The 13,051-nt window shown below is 43.0% G+C and overlaps 1 protein-coding gene and 1 long non-coding RNA gene across 2 annotated transcripts in view; one reads left to right on the forward strand and one right to left on the reverse strand.

Annotated features, from left to right (window-relative positions):
- The window catches only part of LOC111960734 (solute carrier family 12 member 5-like), a 313,247-nt gene that overhangs the window by 53,233 nt on the left and 246,963 nt on the right, over positions 1–13,051 (forward strand). The gene's annotated exons all lie outside the window — the stretch shown is intronic.
- Positions 6,745–8,807, reverse strand: LOC111961728 (uncharacterized). Its single transcript, XR_002877030.2, has 3 exons — positions 8,719–8,807; positions 7,936–8,056; positions 6,745–7,813 (listed from the first exon to the last, which is right to left on the reverse strand). It is a non-coding gene; the product is annotated as an uncharacterized lncRNA (long non-coding RNA).

Here is a 13,051-nt window from a genome sequence, read left to right on the forward strand (position 1 = left end):
TACTTGTGCACGTGACATTAAAACTGGAAACTTGAAACCTCCGCACGGCACACTCCCGGGGTAGTTTGGTCCTGGAAATATCAATATGACGTAAAGAAAGGAGCATATGCCATGAGGTTAAGGTCAGTGCCTTTGTTGCAGCTGAAATAGTATGATGTATGTCAAATATTTCAAGTGCCCTCAAATTAGTTTGCACAAATTTGCAAAAAAGGGACAGGTGGGCGGGGTTTGCATTTTGGGGATTATTCCATTGGTTCCATTATGCAATGCAAGCTAAATCAAGCCAGACCTGGGTTCCAAATAGTGTTTGTTTCCTTTCAGAATACTTTTGAGTGTTTGATTGAGGCAACCTCACTCTTGGGACTGTTCTATTGGTTCCATTGCACTAGGAAAGGTCAAAACAGCAGAGCTAAAGTATTTGAAAGAAAGCAAATAATATTTGAGCCCAGGTCTGAATCAAGCGCATCCAAATTATTTGAAAGAAAGCAATACTGTTTTGTCCCGGGTCTACAGGAAATTCTCCTGTATCCCTACATTTACAGTAGCTGAATTCCCTCTTTGTCACTGATTTAAAGTGTGGGAGAGGTGGATAATGATTCATCAGCAATCAACATCTTGCAAAAAGCAGTCTGTCTCATAGGGCACCAGTGCTTCACCTAGCTTACGCTTCACCTAGCCTCCCGTGTGTGGGATTGCTGTACGTCAGAATATAACATTTTATTATTTGTGTCTAAGTGTGAATCAAATGGCGAACCGAACGGTACTAAAAACAAAGATGATATTAGAGAATATTACAGACTATTTTAGCATCCCATGTGATTAAAAAAATGCAACGTGTCAAAGGAAAGTCAAATGACACAAATACTGTCTTCTGGTTCGTTATGTCGGGGTGCTTCATATAGGCCTAGTTCTTGCATAACAGAAGCATAGCAATACCATTTTACCCTGGTGCAAGCTTCCTGTCAACAACTGAAATTGCCGGCTGTATTTATCTCTCCATCAAGCAAATAAAGAAATTAATGAGTGAAGGATTAATTGGTGAGGCTAATTAGCATACTGGAAACTTGCATCTCCCTGACTCGGTCAATAGTCTCGCACCCTTTAGACAATTTCAGCTACTTTTCCCCTGTGGAAGCTTATTAATAAGAAGCTTAATCACTCGCTATAGATTGATTTGGAATTCCCCAATGATACATGCATGCTATGATGGTCATGCTTGTAATCCTGTTGGGTAAATATGATTAACTGTGAAAGCAGAGTTGGACAACACTGTGTTAACTTTGACAGAATGTCCCAAATGGCCTCAGTAATCTAAGGGAGTGGTATTCAATCTGTCCACTATTATGGTTTTTCATACGTGTGGGCTCGGGCGTTATTCAATCACAGCCTGTATTTGGAAGTTTCTCAATCCAATCAAAATGACATWATTTTTTCGGCTGCAAGCATGCCAAATTGAATAAAATGTTATTTGTCACRTGCTTCGTAAACAGCAGGTGTCGACTAATAGTGAAATCCTTACTTAMGGGCCCTTTCCAACAATGCAGAGAGAAAATAAGAATAATACAAAGATATCACAAGGAATGAATACACATCGAGTAATGATAACTTGGCTATATACAGGTGTACAGGGTACTAGTACCAAGTCGATGTGCAGGGTAATTGAGGTAGATATATACAGTGCATTCGGGAAAGTATTCCGAACCCTTGACTCTTGCCACATTTTGTTACGTTACAGCCTTATTCTAAAATGGATAAAAAATATATACACTACAATCACTATTGTGAGGTATCACAATCTCTTTCAATAATGGCAGGAAWGGAGGAGGTCTTTATTCCAGTGAGATTGCTAAAGCAAACACCGCCATGTTTAGTTTTGCCCAACCTAGGTCGAGGCACAGACATGGTCTCAATGGGGATAGCTGAGCTGACTACACTGACTGTGCTAGTGGCAGACTCCACTAAGCTGGCAGGCTAACAGCCTGCTGCCTGGCCTGCACCCTATCTCATTGTGGAGCTAGRGGAGTTAGAGTCCTGTCAATGTTCGTAGATAAGATGAGAGCACCAATCCAGCTAGGATGGAGTCCGTCACTCCTCAACAGGTAAGGCTTGGTTCTGTTTGTGGTTGAGTCCCAGAAAGAGGGCTAATTATCTACAAATTCTATCTTTTGGGAGGGGCAGAAAACAGTTTTCAACCAGCGATTGAGTTGTGAGACTCTGCTGTAGAGCTCATCACTCCCCCTAACTGGGAGGGGGCCAGAGACAATTACTCGATGCCGACACATCTTTCTAGCTAATTTACACGCTGAAGCTATGTTGCGCTTGGTGACCTCTGACAGTTTCATCCTAACATCGTTGGTCCCGACGTGGATAACAATATCCCTATACTCTCTACACTCGCCAGTTTTAGCTTTAGCCAGCACCATCTTCAGATTAGCCTTAACGTCGGTAGCCCTGCTCCCTGGTAAACAGTGTATGATAGCTGGATGATTCTTTTTAAGTCTAATATTGCGGGTAATGGAGTCGCCAATGACTAGGGTTTTCAATTTGTCAGAGCTAATGGTGGGAGGCTTYGGCGTCTCAGACTCTGTAACGGGAGGAGTAGAGACCAGAGAAGGCTCGGCCTCTGACTCCGACTCGCTGCTTAATGGGGAGAAACGGTTGAAAGTTTCTATCAGCTGAATGAGCGACACCGGTTGAGCATTCCTACAGCATTTCCTTCCAGAAGCCATGAGAAAGTTGTCCGGCCGCGGGGACTGCGAGGGGATTTATACTACTATCTGTACTTACTGGTGGCATAGACGCTATTTCATCATTTTTTTATTTTATTTTATTTTTTAAAATTGTATCCCCTTTTCTCCCCAATTTTCGTGGTATCCAATCGCTAGTAATTACTATCTTGTCTCATCGCTACAACTCCCGTACGGGCTCGGGAGAGACGAAGGTCGAAAGCCATGCGTCCTCCGAAGCACAACCCAACCAAGCCGCACTGCTTCCTAACACAGCGCGCCTCGAACCCGGAAGCCAGCCGCACCAATGTGTCGGAGGAAACACCGTGCACCYGCCCCCCAAGGTTAGCGCGCACTGCGCCCGGCCCGCCACAGGAGTCGCTGGAGCGCGATGAGACAAGGATATCCCTACCGGCCAAACCCTCCCTAACCCGGACGACGCTAGGCCAATTGTGCGTCGCCCCACGGACCTCCCGGTCGCGGCCGGCTGCGACAGAGCCTGGGCGCGAACCCAGAGACTCTGGTGGCGCAGCTTTCACTGCGATGCAGTGCTCTAGACCACTGCGCCACCCGGGAGGCCCTTATTTCATCCTTTTCTACACTTAAATTACCCTTGCCTAACGATTGCGTTTGAAGCTGGGCTTGCAGCACATCTATCCTCGCCGTAAGCCGATCGTTCTCCTGTATATTATGAGTACAGCGACTGCAATTAGAAGGCATCATGTTAATGTTACTACTTAGCTTCGGCTGGTGGAGTTCTTGACGAACCATATCCAGATAAAGCGTCCGGAGTGAAAAAGTGGAATGAAAAAAGTCGAGCGAGGGAAAAACAAAAAATATAAACGGTAATTACAAAGTAAAAACCGTGAAGTTGACAGGTAGCAAAGTAAGGTTAGCAACAAAACGCACAGCAACACGTAAACAAGTCTACAAGTTGTGACCGGAAATGACGAAGAAATAACAAGCTCTCTCATCCATTTATTTGCAGTTGATACAGTCTTATACTCAGCTGGCCCCTCCCTGGATTTTGTGTTAAATGCTCTACAACAAAGCTTTCTTAGTTTCTCTACCCTTAACCTTGTCCTGAACACCGCCAAAACAAAGGTCATGTGGTTTGGTAAGAAGAATGCACCTCTCCCCACAGGTGCGATCTCTGAGGGTTTAGAGCTTGAGGTAGTCACCTCATAAAGTACTTGGGAGTACGGCTAGACAGTACACTGTCCTTCTCTCAGCACATATCAAAGTTGCAGGCTAAAGTTAAATCTAGACTTGGTCGCTCCTCTTTCACCCGAGCTGCCAAAATAACCCTAATTCAGATGACCATCCTACCCGTGCTAGATTACGGAGACATAATTTATAGATCGGCAGGTAAGGGTGCTCTCGAGCGGCTATGTTCTTTACCATTCGGCCATCAGATTTTCCACCAATGCTCCTTATAGGACTTATCACTGCACTCTATACTCCTCTGTAAACTGGTTATCTCTGCATATCCGTCGCAAGGCCCACTGGTTGATGCTTATTTATAAAACCCTCTTATGCCTCACTCCCCCCTATCTGAGATATCTACTGCAGCCCTCATCCTCCACAAACAACACCCGTTCTACCAGTCACATTCTGTTAAAGGTCCCCAAAGCACACACATCCCTGGGTCGCTCGTCTTTTCAGTTCGCTGCAGCTAGCGACAGGAACGAGCTGCAACAAACACTCAAACTGGACAGTTTTATCTCAGCCTCTTCATTCAAAGACTCGATCATGGACACTCTTACTGACAGTTGTGGCTGCTTTGCGTGATGTATTGTTGTCGCTACCTGTTTGCCCTTTGTGCTGTTGTCTGTGCCAATAATGTTTCTACCATGTTTTKTGCTGCTACCATGTTGTGTTGCTACCAAGTTGTTGTCACGTTGTGTTGCTTCCATGCTGTGTTGTCTTGTGTTGCTGCCTTGCTATGTTGTTGTCTTAGGTCTCTCTTTATGTAGTTTTGTGTTGTCTCTCTTGTCGTGATGTGTGTTTTGTCCTATATTTATATTTATTTTTATTTTTAATCCCAGMCCYCATCCCCGCAGGAGGCCTTTTGCCTTTTGGTAGGACGTCATTGTAAATAAGAATTTGTTCTTAACTGACTTGCCTAGTTAAATAAAGGTTAAATAAAAAAAATWAAACATCTGCCAAAGGGAGGGTGAGGAAGAGCCTTGTATACGTTTTGCATTTTGAATGTGCATTTTCTTATGGCCCTATACAGCTCATTGAGTGCGGTCTTAGTGCCAGCATCAGTTTGGAGTGGTAAATAGACAGCTACAAAACATATTGATAAAAATGATCTTAGTAAATAGTATGGTCTGCARCTTTTTATTAGGTATTTTACCTCAGGCAAGCAAAAACTAGAGACTTCCTTAACATTAGAGATGTTAAGAATGCTCACCAGCTGCTGTTAACAAACACACACCCCTCCCCCACTACCTTTACCCGACSCTGCCATCTTGTCTAGATGCATGTAGAAACATGTGCATTAGGACTTGTGTAATCCAGAAGAATATTTGTAGTATATGTGAAACTATTGGATATTAAACACTCTTTGTCATGGGCAGCGCTAGGCACATTTTACTTTTGCTTTACCTTTCAATTAAAGCTGCAATATGTAACTTTTGGTGTTTTTATATGTTGAAAAGCTCCAATAACTCGCTAGAGGTCAACTTGCTAGTGATGCAACAGTAACACTAGTGCGCCTCTAGCCTGCCTGAGAACTGCTGTATACACTGGTATTCATTTTCCCAGTCGGGTCTGATTTTACCATCCAGATTTTGTGACGTGCACAATGAGTGATGTATTTTCCGTCAGTGAGGAGGCGGTTTGATAGCTACCTAGGCCAACACTTAGCAGAAATTGCTACAGACATGGCAGACGTGAGGGCAAAACGACCTGACCCCGCAGCAACTACTCCTCCATCTATGCAAAAGAAACAGAGCAATTTGGAAAGCAGACAAACAAAAAGGGAACGCGATAGAGCCCGGGCTGGACAATAGGGTAGGCTGGACAATAGAACGAGTCAAAATTCACCCGAGGCTGAAAATGGCAAAAGAACGTTGGCTAAGCTGGAACACTTGCGCGACGCCATAGCAAATGAATGGAATGGAACGTTCGCAGAGGTTGTTTTGAYTGGAGTGATGCTTAGAATTCCATTTTGCCTAAATGGCACCAAAAAAATGTATCCCTTTTTATTTTACCACTACAATCTGTTCTTAGGACGAAACTGAAAAATAACAACTTGTGTAGAAAGTTAACATCCGCACCTCGATGGTGCCAAGTCTGCATAACAAGGTATGAAAGAGTATGAAAAAAATTGTAACTTCTGACTATTTCTGGTCTAGCGTTTGAGAGAGGGGATTCTCATGATTAAAATGGTGTCCGAATTGAAAAAAATCTAAACATATGTACATATTGCGAGATATTTGGCGAAATATACCAGCATGCTTCTCCATAGGAAAAAAATGGGGGGAGCTCAGCGTTCCACGGGCAAAAGGTATTTCGGGGCGAGCGTTTGATGACAACGAGATACACTGCCCAGCCTTACATAATTAGAAAGAGGAGATGATTAAAATGGTGTCCAATTTTAAAGAATCTAAATTTCCACATTGCGAGATATTTGGCAAAATAGACAGACATACCTATATTTCCTTATAGTAAACAATGGGACGACCTCAGAGTTCCATGAGTAATTTTTTGTTGTTTACAATTGAGCTCAGTCAATTGAAAACTGCAAAGTACTACACTGATATCGCAGAACTTCAGAGAGCAGTGCTCAGTTGGGGCTATCAAGGAGAATGGTCCTGAGATCAGATGAACCAAGACTCCCTGAAGTGCCACCACCAACAACGGCTGAGCTGCTACAACTTCGAGGAGACGTCGCCCCGTAACACAGCATGCCGTAAACAAACCTTTGAGCTGGGAAGGACCGGCGCTTTCCCTGTTGTCAGACTTGGTGGTCCCTGAGAAGTGTGCAAACCTACAGAATACTCYGAATTGTTGTTAAAGAGGTAGGCCCGCCTCCTGAGTGGCACAGCAGTCTAACGCACTGCTTCGCAGTGCTTGAGGTGTCACTACAGAGCCAGGTTCGATCCTGGGCTGTGTCGTGGCCAGCCGCGACCGGGTGACCCATGAGGTGGCCGGGACGTCCTTGTCCCATCGCGCTCTAGCGACTCCTGTGGCGGGCCGGGCGCACGCACGGTCGGCAGTTGCACGGTGTTTCCTCCAACACATTGGTGCAGCTGGCTTCCGGGTTAAGGGACCAAACATATAAATAAGGGACGTTTGTGTGGGCAGCAATAAACTTGTGTGAGAAATTGATAATTGTGCATTTTTTATCTAGCATATAGTTATCGTTATTGTACTTTTGGAATGGTTTTCGAAKGATTTCTGTTCTCTTTTCCTGGATATCGAGGTTCTTGACGGTTTTGTCACAAACCAGCTCGTAGCCCATAACAATGAGTGAGACAACACGGAGATATAGGAATAACAAAAATATATGTATTAACTAAAGTAAACTATTGTAATGAAACAGCAGGAAGCAGGTCTCGAACCCTCGACCTTCTAGCCCGAAGTCCGGCGCGCTATCGACTGTGCCGCAAAAGCATTTCCGCGCTTATAAACCCAGGGTCGTTACACTATATACAATTAACAATGGTGTGTGTCGTCAGTATTCAGTAGTGTAAGTGAGTGGTTGCGTGCATAGATGTGGTGGTTATGAGGGGTGTTGAGAGGTGTCAAAACAAACAAACCACAAAATGCCACAACCAAAAAATGAATAGTGTGTCTGCGTGGAGAGAGTCTCCTCAATGAATAAAGTACAGTGTAGTCGTGGAAAGTCTTAACCTGTGATGGAAACGTAATAAATAAGTTTCATATTTCAGTGTCGAAATGGCAGCAGTTGTGTGTGCTAAGGTGCAGGAGTCGCGCCGCAATTCATGCAGGTCGACCAGCGAGGTTGTCCGGAGACCCTGAGATAGCTCTCCGGTACATGATGTCAAATATCACTCCAGGTAGATGGGAAGCGCCTCTCCCCTTTCTTCAAAGGACAGCTCTTGCAATTGAGCCTGAAGTTATGAGACAAAAAGCTACATGAAATTACAGAATGCAGCCAAATGTTGCGTGATATGATTATAATGTTGTGAAACAGGTAAACAATACCACGGGTGAAAGATTTGTTTTTACTAACCTTCATCTCGGCCAGCCTCTCTTCTTGCAGTAGGTCAGCCCTTTCAAGGCCTTCCTGTCCAATTCTTTCTGCAGCCCTGCCTGTGACCCTGGACGGTCTGCGGCTCTTCAAAACTGGAATCCTACAGAAATAATATGTACACTTATTAGGATTGTATTGTAATGTTCACTACATGTGTAACCGATAAGGATTTTCATGCAGAGGACTCGAGTATAACACTTCAACAATCCATAAACAACATCTTCATAGCCATGCCAGAAACAAGGGGCCATGCCAGTAATGTTATTAGCTAGCTAGTACAGCTAAGCGTCAGAAGGGCAAATGATTAAATGCATRCCCAAAGCCAAGGTTATTTTTCATGAATGAAGAGCTATGATAATCAAAATTACACTTCTACAATCAATACACATCTTCATAGCCACAGCTCTAAACAATCAATTCGGCTGTTATTCACCAGTTAGCTAGTGTAGGAGTCAGAGAAGGGCAATGGACTTGCCAAAGCCAAGGTTACTTTCCATGAATGCAGAGCTTCGATAGTCAAAATGAATTCTTTGACACGGTTCAAATCTAAATAAAAAATACTGCATTCTTGCCAGAGGGATCTCCAAAAACACCTGTACACACATAGTTACGCAGTGCACATTTTGCCCCAACTTGGATTTTCATCGAACTGAGCACCCAGTTTACCCAAAGGATTAAGCCGCAACTTCAGCACTATCCACGGTTGGCGTAAGCAAGTTGTTTAGTTTTTTTTTAAAGTTTGACGAAAGACTAAAACTGTACCTGTGTCAGAAACGGTGTGTGATGCTAAACAAGTCATGTTCTCTGATTCTGACTCAGGTTTTCCTCTCTCAGAGCAGACCTGCGACAGGGCACGAAGCGGTTGATTGATATTKGTGCTGACGGTATCAGACCATAGAGGGCAGTGAAGACAAGTGCTGTGTTCTCGCAGCAACCGCCTCTTCGTGATTAGATTAGTGCCTCAGGGAAAAAAAGCACCCAAATTGAGAGTCAGAGAAGATGAGAATGTTGTGGGGTGTGAAAGTGAATGAGGCAGAAGGTATGTCTAGCAATGTAACTGGTTTAAACAGGTTTTAGTGACCAATAGGGGTAGCACTTTATAATAACTCCACGTAATAAAACATTTACAATGATTTAGTAAATAGTTTATTCATCATTTATAAATCATTACTCCATTCATAAGATGTTTATTATGAGTACATTTACTTACCATTAGCTAAGCCTTTTTCCGTGGCCTCTTCAACATCTTGGGCTATTTATACTGTTATAAATACTTTATAAATGTATTTTTTGAGTCACCAGTGTAATTTCTTACAAAAAGATTGACATGCCATTGGTAGACTATACAGATTATGTTGAAACATATTGCACATTTTATTCCAAAACAGTCACACTGTTGTAATAGTGTGATGAGTTACTTCTATGCTGAATCTGAATACATAATTTCACTGAACTATCTCATTACTTTAAAGAGACACTACCTTCAAAGGCCCAGTAAAAGTGCCGCCAAAAGTGGCCGAAAAACCCACTAAGCCCAGACGTCAATTCAACATCATCCACATTAGTTCAACATAATTTCATTGATGTGGAAACAACATTGATTCAACCATTGTGTTCCCAGTGGGAATGGTCTGCGGTTAAAAGACTGGAAGCATTTAAAGGTTATTACATTTCTACCTGCAAATCATACAGTAAACAGTTTTACCTCAATCAGATATCAACAATAATGAAGGAGTAAAAATCCACGAGAGAAAAATTGGCCCTGTTTTATGATTAGTTTGTTTTTCGGGAGGTTGACATCATTAGCAATCCATTCACATTGCAGCTCTTCTTCATGCCTTTGCAACAGTTTTCCAACAGTTTTATTTTCCCTTAAATATCCTGTGTTGTGTGCTTATCCATTTAACAGTGATATGTTCTAGGCTATTTTCAGATCTTAAGGGTCATCAGGTATTGCTGAAATGTCGGCCAATGGCATGTTCATCTTTTTCTTCGAAATTACACTGGTCACTCAACATTTCTGAAGTATTTCTAAAGTATAAATAGCCCACACTTTAAATAAGGCCATGCAAAAAGACTTAACTAATGCTTAGTGTATTGTTTATAAGGACCTATATTAAACATATTATGAATAGAGTAATGATTAAGGATGAATAAACTATTTCTAATCCATTATGAACGCTTTATTACATGGCGTTAGTATAAAGCGTTACCTCTGTGCTTACTTTGGGGTTTAATTATGAAACTGAACAAAAATAACATTAGTATGAGAGGATGCTCTAAAGAGGTCATAAACAACTATGGTCATTTAGTACTAAAACAAACACAATGTACCAAAAGGAAGGTGAATTAGAACATTTGCGTCCCCCGTCACTGTAAGTACTACTTCAATCTGTGAATAGCATGATGGAAATGTCCAATGCGTCATGATTATTATTGTATTGTAGGAAAATGTCTATGTATTATACTGTATAATTTATCATTGACTGCCAGCTGTAGGCCTACATGTCAGGACTTCTAGGAGTAGTGGGTTTGGAGTCAGGCGCAGAGAGCAGAGGGTTAGGACAATTGTATTTATTCCGGTACAAAACGGTCATGCCAAAAACACCAGGYGCATAAAACTGACCGGCCCAAAAACAGGACCCAAACAGTCCGGAGAAAATAAGAAACAAATGCATATCCACAAACTAACAGAGGAACAAGCCCGCACAAAAGCAGGCGGTCAAAACCGGCTTAAATAGCCCTAACCAAAACCCAAACAAGAAACAGGTGTAACCAATAAGACAAAACTAACAGAAAAGGAAAAGGGGATCAGTGGCAGCTAGTAGACCGGTGACGACGACCGCCGAGCGCCGCCCATACAGGAAGAGGAGCCACCTTCGGTGGGAGTCGTGACACTACACAGCATAAAGGCATCTGTTATGGTGGTATACCATTACCATTATACCATTTTACCAATAGACTTTCATCAAATAGAAGTAGAGACTTCCCACAAAAAAACGTTATTACAACACACATTTATCGATAATGTTTCATTTTAAACTGGTGTTACCGGGAATGTGATTTAAAATGATATAGTAACGATGGTTGCTCAAATAACGCAATGCCGCAAAGTGGGAGCCTGGTCCGAKATCTGTTTGTGCCCTCTTGCCAACTCCTATGGTCATTGTCACAACTAACTGTTTGACGTGACAATGACCGTAGGAGTTGGCAAAATGGCAAAAACGCATCTCGAATGAGGCTATCAAAGTGGTGCATGTTTCAATGAATCCCAAAGAAAACCTAAATGCAATTATTATGTATAACACAACCAACATGTCCCTTATGTTGATCAAAATGAAAGCAATTCCCTTCTGTCTGAAAGCGTATCGCATTTTCCTTTAAAACTCATAGCTAAACCCGACTGCCTATGAGTCAGTTGCCCAGTTCACGCACACAGGACCATGCACATATCTTTCAGGGGGCAGGTGCTCAAAATGACCCCCCCCTATTTAGCCCTATTTATTTCTGTAACAACACGCTCACTAATCACAAACTAATATTCATAATCTTTTAACKCATGATACACTACATGACCAAAAGTATGTGGACACCTGCTCGTCGAACATCTCATTCGAAAATCATGGGCATTAATATGAAGTTGGTCCCCCCTTTGCTGGTTTAAAAGCCTTCACTCTTCTGGGAAGGCTTACCACGAGATGTTGGAACATTGCTGCGGGGACTTGCTTCCATTCAGCCGCGAGCATTATTGAGGTTGGGCACTGATGTTGGGGGATTAGGCCTGGCTCGCAGTCAGCGTTGCTATTCATCCTAAAGGTGTTCGATGGGGTTAAGAGCAGGGCTCTGTGCAAGCCAGACAAGTTCTTCCACACCGATTTCGACAAAGCATTTCTGTATGGAACTCACTTTCTGCACGGGGGCATGCTGAAACAGGAAAGAGCCTTCCCCAAATTGTTGCCACAAAGTTGGAAGCACAGAAGGATCTAGAAAGTCATTGTATGGCGGTCCCGTTCTGTGAGCTGGTGTGGCATACCACTTCACAGCTGAGCCGTTGTTGCTCCTAGATGTTTGCACTTCACAATAAGAGACCTTACAGTTCACCAGGGCAGCTCTAGCAGAGAAGAAATTTGATGAACTGACTTGTTGGAAAGGTGGCATCTGATGACGGTGCCACGTTGAAAGTCACTGAGCTCTTCGGTAAGGCCATTTTACTGCCAGTGTTTGTCTATGGAGATTGTATGGCTGTGTGTTCGATTTTTTACAGCTGTCAGCAACGGGTGTGGCTGAAATAGCAGAGTCCATGAATTTGAAGGGTGTCCACATACTTTTGTATATATAGTGTATATGGCAGGCTGGCTGGCTGGCTAGTGGCTTGTGCGGATTGTTTTTAATGGTGGTTTGTTGTAAGATGGCACCGGAGAAGAAGACAGACGTTTTACGTGCCACCAGCCAATTGTGTTTTTTGTTAGTTTATTTCCATTGTTTGTAACTTATTTTTKTACTTATTTTGTACATAATGTTGCCGCTACCGTCTCTTATGACCGAAAATAACTTCTAGATCAGGACTGCGTTTACTCACCACGGACTAGCAGAATTATTTTTTTCCTTTCATGACTGACGAGCCCGACGTAAAGGAAATACTGCTTCCTCGGGAGCAGGCTCCGATCCCTGTGATCGGAAGAGGCGGCGGAGAAAGAGGGGCGAAGATCAGGCTRCCTTCTGAGAATTCGTAGGCGATCGAATAAACCCCCACTTCCCTCCATTCTGCTAGCAAACGTGCAATCTTTGGTGTATAAAATAGACGAGTTACGCAGAAGATTAAACTACCAATGGGACATTAAAAACTGTAACATCTTATGCTTCACGGAGTCGTGGCTGAACGACGACAATATCAACGTACAGCTGGCTGGTTATACAATATACGGGCAGGATAGAACAGCGGCGTCTGGTAAGACAAGGGGCGGCGGTCTATGTATTTTTGTAAACAACAGCTGGTGCACATCTAAGGAAGTCTCGAGCTATTGCTCGCCTGAGGTAGAGTATCTCATGATAAGCTGTAGACCACACTCTCACTCTCTTTTCAATGAGATTTCAT

The sequence above is a fragment of the Salvelinus sp. IW2-2015 genome, linkage group LG1 (assembly GCF_002910315.2).
Source record: "Salvelinus sp. IW2-2015 linkage group LG1, ASM291031v2, whole genome shotgun sequence".
NCBI lineage: Eukaryota > Metazoa > Chordata > Actinopteri > Salmoniformes > Salmonidae > Salvelinus > Salvelinus sp. IW2-2015.